General features: G+C 42.7%; 1 pseudogene; it reads right to left on the bottom strand.

The window, feature by feature from the left end:
- Positions 1-1,185: 1,185 nt before the first annotated feature.
- Positions 1,186-12,127, bottom strand: part of LOC148138799 (putative G protein-coupled receptor 139) — a 94,687-nt pseudogene continuing 83,745 nt past the window's right edge.

The raw sequence follows: 12,127 nt of genomic DNA, 5'->3' as shown, positions 1-12,127 counted from the left end.
AAACACCTGAACACTTCCCCACAGTCATGGTAAAACTCCTACAATATTCCTCACCAACATGCTCATGTTTCTGGACACTCAACAACCATCATATTCACTCCCACGTGCACACACTCCCCCATTATGTTACTCCGACCACAGAACTACGACCATGATGCTAACCGTCACACTCACTCCCATCACATTCACTCTCCGCACACAGACATATTGACAAGTTAACTACCCCACACATTCTTTATCCATGAACTGGCCTGCAAGTCCGTCCTCCGTGAATCCACTCGAACTCGCCTTTGATCCTAACCCCACTGTGCACCCTGAGTGAGTGACACTGTGTGCCACACTAACATTTGTGTGTGTAAATCGCCTGCTGTCACACCATCAATCTTTTTCCTCATCCACAACATACGTTGCCATCCCTACAATTGACATCTAGTAATGGACAGTATTCTCAAAATCACTGCATCCCCGAGCAAATGGTATTTGGCCCCAGCCCCATAATTTTACCCTAGCAACTGCGTAAAGCTCCACACTCCCGCTGTTCCCCAACCAACAGCCTGAATCTCCATGATCCACTATGTTCCTTTATCACGGGAGGTGAGAGAGAGAATTCGTTGAAGAGAGGATTGACCAGAAGGAGGAGATGGGTGGTTACACAGTGGAGACAGGAAGAGAGTGAAGGAGAATTGGGAAGGGAAGGACAGTGAAATGGGCTGTATAAAAGGGAGGAAGAGAGAGAGAGAGAGACATCAGGACAGTGTGAGAATGCGAGGGATATATGGAGGGAGAAGGGACAAGTGCGAGATACAAGTTTTGCTGAAGCCATGTCAAAGCGCTTGACCAAGATTTGAAAGCAAGTACAGATTGAATTGCACCCAACACCGAGGCTCAGCGCTGCACCACCCTCCCGACTCTGAAGACCAAGTCTCAATCTGTCTGTCTCCAACTCAGCTCCTTCAACACAAAGATAAACAATGCAGTTCACTTTTTTGTTTTTTTCATGAATTATTTTTATTTCTTACAACGTGAAGTGGCAGATACATTTCAGAGAAATATTTAAATGTGTTCCCCTAACCCCGTTGGAATAATGTTTGACAAAACTGAACAAGTCCCAGTCTGTTCAGATAACTACAGACTGCTTCATTATTGAAACACTGAACTGAAATTTAAAAATCCCGGATGGATTGACTAATGAGGGAATTTGATTGATGGATGGATTTGGGTGAAGGGATATTTCAGCACATTCTTCAGCTGTTGCCTGAACTTAGTCTGGGTCACGGCATAAATCGCGGTGTTTGTGCAGCAACTGAGGAGCTGCAGCATGAAGCCCAATTCCTGCACAAAGCGATGTAGGAACATAGGAGTATCCACAATAAAATACATCCGGTACCATATAAAATATACCATTAACGTTGACCATAACAGGATGAAATTAGCCGAGATCACAAACAGTAAAATTATGGACTTTTTTCTGTTTCTCATTTCTGTGTCAGACTGAGTCTCCCAATTAGTCTGCACCCGGAGTCTCCTGCGGACTCTGCTGGTCACTAAAATGTGTCTCACGGTGAAAACATTGAGCAGTAGAATAAGGAGAAATGGGAGCGCTGGTGTGAGAATGTAGTGGAGGAACTCGATTGTGACCCAGACATGAGAGAGTACAACACTGTCATTTTCCTCACAAAACCAGGGAGTGTTCATCCCCCAATACCAATCTGTGAGCATAAAATACCAGAAAATGTTCTTTAAACAGCTCAGCACAGTCACTGTTCCCAGAACCACAGCCGCCGTTTTCTCACTGCAATATTTACTTTTCAGCTTCTGGCAACAAATGGCTACAAACCTATCAAAGGTGAAAGCGACGGTGAACCAGACAGAACAGTCACTGGCTGCATAAAGCAGGACGGCGTGGATATTACATACAGGGATGGATTCCAGGAAATAAAACTGTTCCCAATAAACAATGGGAATGTGTCGCAATATCAGGTCGAGTATAATGACAAGTAAATCCCCCACTGCCATGGCACCTAGGTAACGTCTGACACATGGAGACAATCCACAATCTTTCTCAAACAGAACATAGATCGTAACTAGATTACCTATGAGGAAAGAAAACAAACAAATTATACATCAGCCTGTAGGCAAAGTGACCAGTTGGATTGATGACCCAGTGAGATTTTGCAATGTGTCCCAGTATTCAGAGATTTATTAATATAACTAGAGCCGAAATAATAACTGCATAGTTCTGAATTACTAACAATAGCGTCTCATAAAACAAAATAAACCCTCCCACCCAAACACACAGACACAAATCTCGAACGTTCCCACACATTTGATCACTCGAAAGCAGGTACAGGTGACGTCTTTACAGTTCTGAATATGGAAGGTGAAAACATTTCCTTCCTGAATGCTCCTCTCCCAGTTCCTTTAAGACTAACGGAAGTTGGAATTATCTACCATTTATACTCACTGGTGGTCGATGCTCTGTTGTGAATAGATGTAAGTGCAGGGGGAAAACGACATTTACCGCACAAACTTGCAGAGGGGTCTTCTGAACAGTGTCTCCTTCTCTCTGGAATGGGAGCTTTGCCTTCTGGATATTATCTTTGCTATAATTCATTGACATTCTGCCATTCACAAATGGTTTTTGACTGTTACGGAGAAAGTTGTGTGTAGAATGTTCTGGGCAATGTCTGGAAAAGAATGTTGCAGGGAATTTTGGGCAAGGAGGTTTCCAGAGTATATCGGATACAGAGGATTCTGGGGAATAGTGTGCATACAGTGTTCTGGATAATGTTAGATAGAAAATACACCAGATAATGCCTGCGACAGAAAGTTACGAGGAATGTTTGGCGAAACAATTTTCTTCAGAATGTCAGCTTATCAATGTTTCCAGGAATGTCAGGCACAAAATTTCACGCAGAATCTCGGGTATAGAATATTTCAGGAAACGTACAATACAGAAGATTCCGGGTTTGTCAGGTACAGAATGTTTCAGGCACCAACGTGTACGTACTGTTCTGCGTAATATCGGAGATAGAATGTTCCATGGAATGCCTGTTCGAGAATGTTCCAATGAAATTGGATACATAATATTCAGGTGAAATTCGAGAAAGAATGATCCAAGGAATGTCGAGCACAGAATTCCGGGTAATATCGGGGACAGAGTGTTCCAGTCAATGTTGGCCGCAGTATGTTCAGAGAATATCAACTTTAGAATGATATGGGGAATGTCGGGTAAAAGATTGTTCCAGAGAATGTCGCCTGCAGAATGTTTCAGGAAATGTCACATATGGAATGCTGCGATGAATGTCAGGTATAGAATATTGTGACGAATGCCCGTTGCAGAATATGCCCTGGAATTTCGCGAACAGTATGTTCCAAAGAATGTCAGGACTAAGATTTTCAATCGAATGTCCAGTGTACAGAGTTCCACGGAACGTCGGGCACAGAATGTTGTGGGGAATGTCGGATGTACTATGTTCTGGTGAATGTCAGTTGCAGAATGTTTTAGTCAATGTAGTGTACATTACGTTCCGGGAAATGTCGGGTAATGAATGTTCTGAAGCAGAATGGGCACAAAATGCTTCAGGAAATCTTGAGTATAGATCAATCTGGATTTGTTCGTGTATAGAGTATTGCAATAGTCTATATAACTTTTCTGGCAATGCTTGTGAAAGAATATTCCAGGGAAAATGAGGTATTGATTATCACGCAGAACCTCCGATATAGAAAGCTCTGTGAAATCTTGGATATGGAATGCTTCGGGGAGTGTCAAGTACAGAATTTTCCAGGGCATGCATTATACAGAATGTCCTTGGGAATATCGAATAATAATTGTTCCATGGAGGGTACGTTGCAGAATGTCCAAGGAATGTCGCAAATAGAATGTTCTGGTGAATGGTGGGTGTAGAATGTTCCAACGAAAGTTAGGTCCAGAAATTTCAGGTAATGTCTGGTAAAGAATGTGTGATCAATGTTGGGTCCAGAATGTTCCGGAGAATGTCAGCTCTAGAATAATCTTGGGAATGTCGGGTACCGAATGTTCCAGTAAATATCAGCTATAGAATGTTTCAGAGATCGTCGTATATGGAATATTGCGAGAAATAACAACGATGGATTGTCCTGGGTAATGTCCAGTAGAGAATGTTTCAGAGAATGCCGGGTGTGGAATGTCCTGGGGAAGCTGCGGGTAGAGACTTTTCCAGCAAATATCCGATACTGATGTTCCAGAAAATTTCAGGTCAAAATGGTTCCATGGAATTTCGGGTATGGAATGTTCCAGGCAATACTTCGTACTGAATGATCTGGGGAAAATCAGTTACATAATGTGCCAGAGAATTTCCGATATTGAACGTTCCATGGAATGTCTGATATGGAATGTTCCACAAAAGGTCAGGTATGGGCTATTCCAGTGAATTTCGAGTACAGAATATTTCTGGGAATATCAGTGAGTGAATGCTCTGGGAATTTGTTGGGGATGTTCCAGGGAATGTAATTTATAGAATGTTCCACAGAAAGTCATGAATGAAATACTCCAGAGAATGTCAGGCACAGAATTTTCCGAGCAATGCTGGGGATAAAATGCACAGGGATATGTCGGGCACAGATTGTTTCAGAGTATGTCGGTTACAGAATGTTCTGAGTGGGATGTCAGTTATATAATGGTCCACGGAATGTTTTGGGCAGAAAATGCAACGGGGAATATCAGGTACAGCATGGTCCGGACATTGTTGTGTTCAGAATATTCCAGGGAATGTTCAGGATAAAATGTTCCTGAACATTCCAGTGATTGTACAGTACAATCAGTCCCAGGGAACGTCTGCTGTGGAATGTTCCATTGAATATCAGGTTCTGAAACTTACGTTGTTTACCAGGTGCAGATCGATCCGGTGAATTCCATGTGTATAATTTGTAGGAATGTTGGGTACAGAATGTTTCACGGAAAGTTGAATCCGGAATGTTCCAGGCAATGCCTAGTAATTCAAGTAGAATATTCCAGTAATTCCGAGTGCAAAATGTTCCCGGGCATATCAGGAATGGAATGTTGGAGTAAATGTTTCTTATTGACTTTTCTTGGGAATGACGGTTGCAGAAGATTTCAGCCAATGTCTGGTATAGAATATTCTGTAGAATGTTGGATGTAGAATATTCCAGATAACGTGGGTATAGAAGGTATCGGGAAATGGTGGGTATGGAATGTTCCATAGAGTGTCGTGTTTAGAATGTTTTGGGGAATATCGGGCATGGAGTGCTTGAATGAATGTCGGGTGTAGAATGCTCCGGGGAATGTCAGTGACAAACTGTTGCGCAGAAATTTGGATGCAGAATTTTCCAGGGAAGTTTCGGGTAAAACAATGAGCCCTCGAATTTCGGGTATGGAATGTTCAGTAGACTGTTAGTTAGAGTATGTTCTGTGTAAAGGCAGGTATAAATTCATACGGGGAATGTCAGGCACAGAAAGTTCTGAGGATTAGAATATTCAACGTAATTTCGGGTAGCTAATGACCTAGGGATTGTAGGGAAACAAATGTTCCGGGGAATGCCAGCTGCAAAAATGTTTCACGGAATGACTGATATAGAATGTTCTCGGGATATCGGTTGCAGACTGTTGTAGGGATGGATGGGTATGGAATACTGTGGGAACGTGGTGCGCAGAATTTTAATTCCAACGTTGGATAAAGAATGTTCTGGGGAATGTCGGGTCTGCAATGCTCAGTACAATGTCGTGTGCAGAATGTTCCATAAATGTCAGGTATACAATATTCTGGGGACTCTCGGGAGTAGATGTTCTGGGGCATGTCGGGCACAAACGTTTCAGGCAATGTCAGGTATAGAGGGTTCTGGGAAATGTCAGATATGCAATGGTCCATTGAACATCGGATGCAGAATGCTTCAGGGAATGCTGGGTATGGATTGTTCTGAAGAATTTCGCCATTGAAGTTTTCAAGGAATGTCGGATATAGAATGTTCCTGTCAATATTGTGTATTGAACGTTCTGGAGGAGTCCAGTTCCAGAATGTTCCAGGGAATGCCAGCTATAGGATTGTTCTTGCAATGTCGATGAAAGAACGTTTCGGGCAATGTTGAGTACAGAATGTTTCGGGGAATGTCGCTGACAGAAGTTTCTGGCTAATATTGGGTATAGAATGCTCCAGTGATTGTCGAAAATGGAGCATTCCAAGTAAGGTTGGAAAAGTAATTTTCCAGATACTGTTAGGCATAGAATGCCCTGGTGAATGTCACGTACGGAATGATACGTGCGATGTCAGGTATAGAATTTTCTGAGTATATTCAGGGCAAAATGATTCGGGGAATGTCGTTTATAGAACTTTCCAGGGCATGTTGCCGAAAGAATGTTCTCGGCTGGGTCAGGTGTAGAATGATCGATGGAATGTCAGGCCCAAAACGTTCTGGAGAATGTCAGGTAAAGAATGTTTCAGGGAATATCGATTATAGAAATTGCTGGATCGAGATTTCGTTGCTGGAAAAGCATAGCAGGACAGGCAAAATCCGACAGCCTGACCAACTGTGCTTTTCCAGCACCTGTTTAGAATCTGATATCCAGCTTCAGCAGTCCTCACTTTCTTCCCCTACAATTTTCTTTGGAATAAACGGTACAGAATGTACCGGGGAGAGAATGTTGAAATATAATCCAGAGATATCAGGACCATAACGCTTTGGAAAATGTTGGGTAAGAATGCTCAGAGGAATGTCTGTTACGCCATGTTCTGGGAAATGTTGGGTAGAGAGTGTTCCAATGAATGTCGGATACACTGTGTTCCATGGAATGTCAGCTTCAGAATGGCCCAATGAATGTCAGGTATGGATTGCTCCGAGGAATGTCAGGTATAATATGCCTGCTGAGCAATTCTGGAAAAAGTCTTGTACAAGATTTTTCAGGGAACTCCGAATATAGAATGTTTTGGGGAATGTATGGTGTAGAACGTACTGGAAAATGCGTGTTACAGATTGATCTGGAGATTATAAATTCCAGAAAGTTCCAACAAATGTCAGCTACAGATGTTTCCAGGGAATTTTGAATATAGAATGAACTGGAAAATGTCTGGTATAGAATGTTCCGCTGAATGTTCGAGGATAGAAATATTCTGCAGAAATTCGTGTATAGAATTTCGCTTAAAGAATGTTCGGGGCTATTAATGGGTATGGAATATTCCAGGGAATGTAAGTTTCAGAATGTTCGACAAAAAGTCGTATATGGAATATTGCAGAAAATGTCAGGCACAGAATGTTCTGCAAAACGCCCGGGATAGAATTTACAGGGGCGTGTCGGGCATAGACTGTTCCTGAGACTGTCGGGTACAGAATGGTTCCAGGGAGTGGGATTCGGGTTTCAGAATTATCCAGGAAACGTTAGGAAGAGAATGTTCCGGGGAATATCAGGTACAGAATGTTCCGGGGATTGTCGTATGCAGAGTATTCCAGGGAATGTCGATGATAGAATGGTCCTGGAATTGTAGGGTCAATCACACGCAGGGAATGTCCGGTATGGAATGCTCTGTTCAATATCGGGTCGAGAATTATCCGTGGAATATCAAGCACAGATATTTGTGGTAAACGTCGGGGATGGAATACTCTGTACAAAGTCGGCTGCAGTGTTCAGTTTTTATTCTCAATATTCCTAAGAATGTAAGGAATGAAATGTTCTGGAGAATGGCCAGGATGGATTGTTCCAGGGAATGACAAAATGGAATTTTTGGCGAATGTCGTTCTGGAGAATGCCACGTAGGGAATGTTTTGGAGAATGTCAAGCATCAAATGTTCCATGGAATGTCGTGAATAGACCTTTCTTGGTAATGTCGGAAACAGAATGATGTGGGGAGAAAGAGTACCAAATGCTCCGGGGCATGTCATCTAAAGAATGATTCGGGACATGACAGGTATCGAATGCTCTGTGGAACATGGCTTGCAGAATTTTCCAGCGAATATCGGGCAGAGAATGGTTGGGGAACGTTCGGTCGGGAATGTTCTGTGGAATGTCACGTACAGAATATTCAACTGAATGTCAGGTATGCAATATTCTGGGGAATCTCGGTTGCAAACGTTTCAGACAATTTCGGGAATAGATCGATCAGAGAAATGTTGGCTACAGAGTGTAGCGGGAAATATTGGGTACAGAATGCCTCAGGGCATGTTGAGACTGGATTGTTGTTGAAAATTGAAAATTCGGTACAGATTTTTTTTGCAAAATATCGTGCATAGAATGTTTCAGTCAATATTGAATATTGAATGTTTTGGGGAAATTCAGTTACAGAATATTCCAGAGAATGCCAATTATAAACGTTTTCGGGGAATGTTGGGTATAGAATGTTCCGAGCAATGTTGGGTAATCAATATTCCGGGAAAGCCAGTAATGTAGTGGTCTGTGGAACACTGATTACACATTGTTCGAGGCAATATCGGTTGTAGAATATTCCGAATGAGGTCTGAAATAGAATTTCCCAGAGAATGTCAGACGCAGAATGTTCTGTGGATTGTCAGTGATTGTATTTCCCAGGAACACAATATTGCAGAGACCTCGGGTACCGAATGATCCGGGGAATGTTAGATGCACAAAGTTCTGGAGAATGTCGAGTATAGAGTGTTCTGGCGAATGTTGGATGTACAATGTTCCAGTGAGTGTCCACTACAAATGTTTTGGGGAATGTTAACTACAGTGTGTTCCAAGCAATTCCGGTATAAAATGTTCTATAGAATAATGGTTACAGAATGGTCCATAGAATGGTCCATAGCAATTCTAATAGATTGCTCCTTAGAATTCCAGGGACCAGGTTTTCCAGGGAATGCCAGTTACAGAATGTTGCTCAGAATATCAAACAGAGAATATTCGAGAGAATGTCGAAGATACAATGTTCTGTCGAATATCGGATACAGAATATTTCAGAGAATGTCGAGTAAAGAATGTTCTGACGAATGGAGGGTTTCGAAGATACTGGAGAATGTTTGGTAGAGAATGTTATGGGGAATGTCAGGTATGGAATGTTCCGTGGAGTGTCAGGAATTGACTGTTTAACGCATTTTCGTGTGCAGTATGTTCCGGGGAATGTCGATTATCGAATATTCTGAGGAATATCGGGCATAGAATGTTCTAGGCAATATCGGGTATGGAATTTTCCTGGTAAAATCGTTTACAAAATGCTTCATAGAATGTCGACATAGCATGTTTCAGGGAAGTTCGAATAGACAATGTTCTGGGGAATTTCGGTATGGCATGTTATGCGAAATTCCGGGTGAAGAAAAATCTGGGGAATGTGGGAGACCAAATGCTCCGGGAAATGTCAGCTGCAGAATATTTCCAGAATATTCTGGTGAATGTCCTTTGCAAAATGTCCCAGGGAATGTAGGGTATCAAATATTCTGAGGAATTTGGGTGTGCAATTTTCAAGGCAGAAGTGGGTACTGCTGATGCTGGAGATTTGAGTAAAGATGAGAATGTTGCTGGAAAGCAGAACAGTTCAGGCAACATCGGACGATCCAGACAATCGACGTTTTGGGCAAAAATCCTTCATCAGGAATGACGCTCGGATCCTCGCAGGGAGAAAGATAAATGAGATGCGGTTGGGCTGGGGAGAAGTTAGCTCAACGTGCAATAGATGGATGGAGTTGGCGGTGAAAGTGATAAATCAGATAAGAGGGTGGAGTGGATAGGTGGGACAGGTCATGTGGACAGTGTTGAGCTGGAAGTTCTGGGACTGGGCTAAAGTGGGGAAATGGAATTGTGGAAACTGATAAAGTCCTCATAGATGCAATAGGATTTAATGGCCCTGAACCAGAAGATGAGGCGTTCTTCATCCCGGTTTCAGGTGGAACTGGAGTGGCGTGGATGAGGTGCAGGACCTGCATATCCTCGGCAGAGTGGAAGGGTGATTTGAAATTTTCGGCCACAAGGTGATTGGTTTGATTGGTGCAGCTGTCCCAGATATGTTCTCTGAAGCTTTCTGCAAGAAGTCCTTTGGCCTTCCCAATGTAGAATAGACAACATCGTGAGCAACAGATCAATAAATGATGTGTGGAAGTGCACGCGGAACTTTGATGGATGTGAAAAGCTCCTTTGATGCCTTGGACAAAGGTGAAGGGGGAGGTGTGGGCGCAGGTTATGCAATTCCTGCGGTGACGGGAGAAGATGTCAGGAGAGGAGAGTGAGTTGTTAGGGGCCGTCGAACTGACCAGACAGTCGCAGAGGGGAAAGTCTTTACGAAAAGCGGATAGGGGTTTATAGGAAAATATATCCTGCTGCTGAGTCTGTTTGTATGTGACGAATTTTCAGGCGAATGTAGGGTGCAGAATATTCAAGGGAATGTCCGGTATTGTTTGCTCCATGCAATGCCATGAATAGTATGTTCCAGGGAATGTCTGGTATGCAATGTTATGGGAAATCTCGGTTGGAGATATTTTGGGTATTGTGGGTTGCAAACCTTTCATACAATGCCGGGTATTGGGGGTTCTGGCAAATGTCACATACACAATGTTATGGGAGGTATCATTTCCTGAATGCTTCAGGAAATGTTGGCCATGCATTGTTGTGGAGAATTTCGACACAGAATGTTTCGGAGAATGTCAAGTATAGAATGCTCCAGTCACTCTTCGGTATTGGATATTCTGGGGACGTTCCATTACAGAATGATCCAGGGAAGCTTGTTTTTGAACGTTTCGGGGTACGTCGTGTACAGAATGTTCTAGCGAGTGTCAGGCATAGAATATTGGACAGCCTGTCGGGTGCAGAATGTTCTGGAGAATGTCGGGTAATAATATTTCAGGGAAAGTGCGGTTTGAAAATTCTGGTGAGAGAGTGTGTTGCTGTGCTATTCCAGCCGCACTCGAAAATCTGATCTCCAGCTTCTGCAGTCCTCACTTATTCCCCATAGAAATATTTGGAAAATGTCTGATACAGAATATACCTCGGAAAGATTGTTGGGGAATATTCCAGGGATATCGGGTATAGAAAGTTTGAGGACATGTTTTGCAAAGAATGCTCCAGAGAATGTCGATTGCAAAATGTTCAGAGGAATGTTAATTGCAGAATGTTTCAAGGAATATCGGATATAAAATTTTCCATGCAATATCGGGTACAGATTGTCCATGGAATGTCCGTTATAGACTGCTTCATCGTATGTCAGGAAGAATATGTCCCGGGGAATGTCGGGTACAAAATGTTGCTGAGAAATTCGCGTCCAGAATTTTCTGGAGAATGTCGGGTCCACAATATTCTGGAGAAGAACATGGACAGAGCATTTCAGAAAATATTGAGTAGAGAATATTCGAGAGAATGAGTGGTAGAGAACATACCGGAACATGTCTAGTATAGAATAATCCTGAGAATGTTATTTGCAGAATTTTCCAGAGAATGTCGGTTAAGGAGGTTTTCAGAGCAGGTCGAGTATAGAATGATCTGGGAAAATTCGGATATGGAAAATTCTGGAGAATGTTAGTTAAAGAATTTTCTGTAGAAAGTCTGGTGGAGAGTGTTCATGAGAATGTCGTGTGCAGAGTGTTCCGGACAATACTATTTGCAGAATGTTGTAGAGAGTGTAGGGCAGAGAATGTTCTGGAGAATGTCGAGTATAGAATATTCCACGAAATGCTGGCGCGGACTGTTTGGACCAATGTCAGGTGCGGAAAGATCGGGTGAGTGGGGGGTATAGAATGTTCTGAAGAATGCAGAGTGTGGAATGTTCCAGCCAATGTCAGGTCCGGAATGTATTGGCGAATGTCAGGTATCAAATGTTCTGTACAATTTCAGTCTTGGAATGTTACTGGAAATGTCAGGTACGGAATGAACTGGGCAATGTCGCGTAGCAGATGCTCCAGGAAATGTCATCTAATAGAATGTTTCGGCAGAAGGAGATGTACAGGATATTCTGGGAAATGTGGGATGCAGAACCTTCTGGACAATGTCGGGTAGGGAATGTTCCAGGGAATGTCAGGATACAATCTTCTGGACTATCTCGGGTGTAGATGTTCGGGGAAAAGTCCATTGCAAACGTTTCAGACAATTTTGACAAAGAAGTATCCAGAGAAATGTTGGGAATGCAATGTTCAGCGTTATATACGTCCAGAATGCTTCAGGGATCTTAGGTATGGATTGTTGTTGCGATTGTCCATGTAAATTTTT

Source organism: Chiloscyllium plagiosum, unplaced genomic scaffold, assembly GCF_037043375.1.
Source record: "Chiloscyllium plagiosum isolate Xiang-an unplaced genomic scaffold, Cpla_swu_hap1 HiC_scaffold_39, whole genome shotgun sequence".
NCBI classification, from domain to species: domain Eukaryota; kingdom Metazoa; phylum Chordata; class Chondrichthyes; order Orectolobiformes; family Hemiscylliidae; genus Chiloscyllium; species Chiloscyllium plagiosum.
This window is presented reverse-complemented; position numbering and strand designations above follow the sequence as displayed.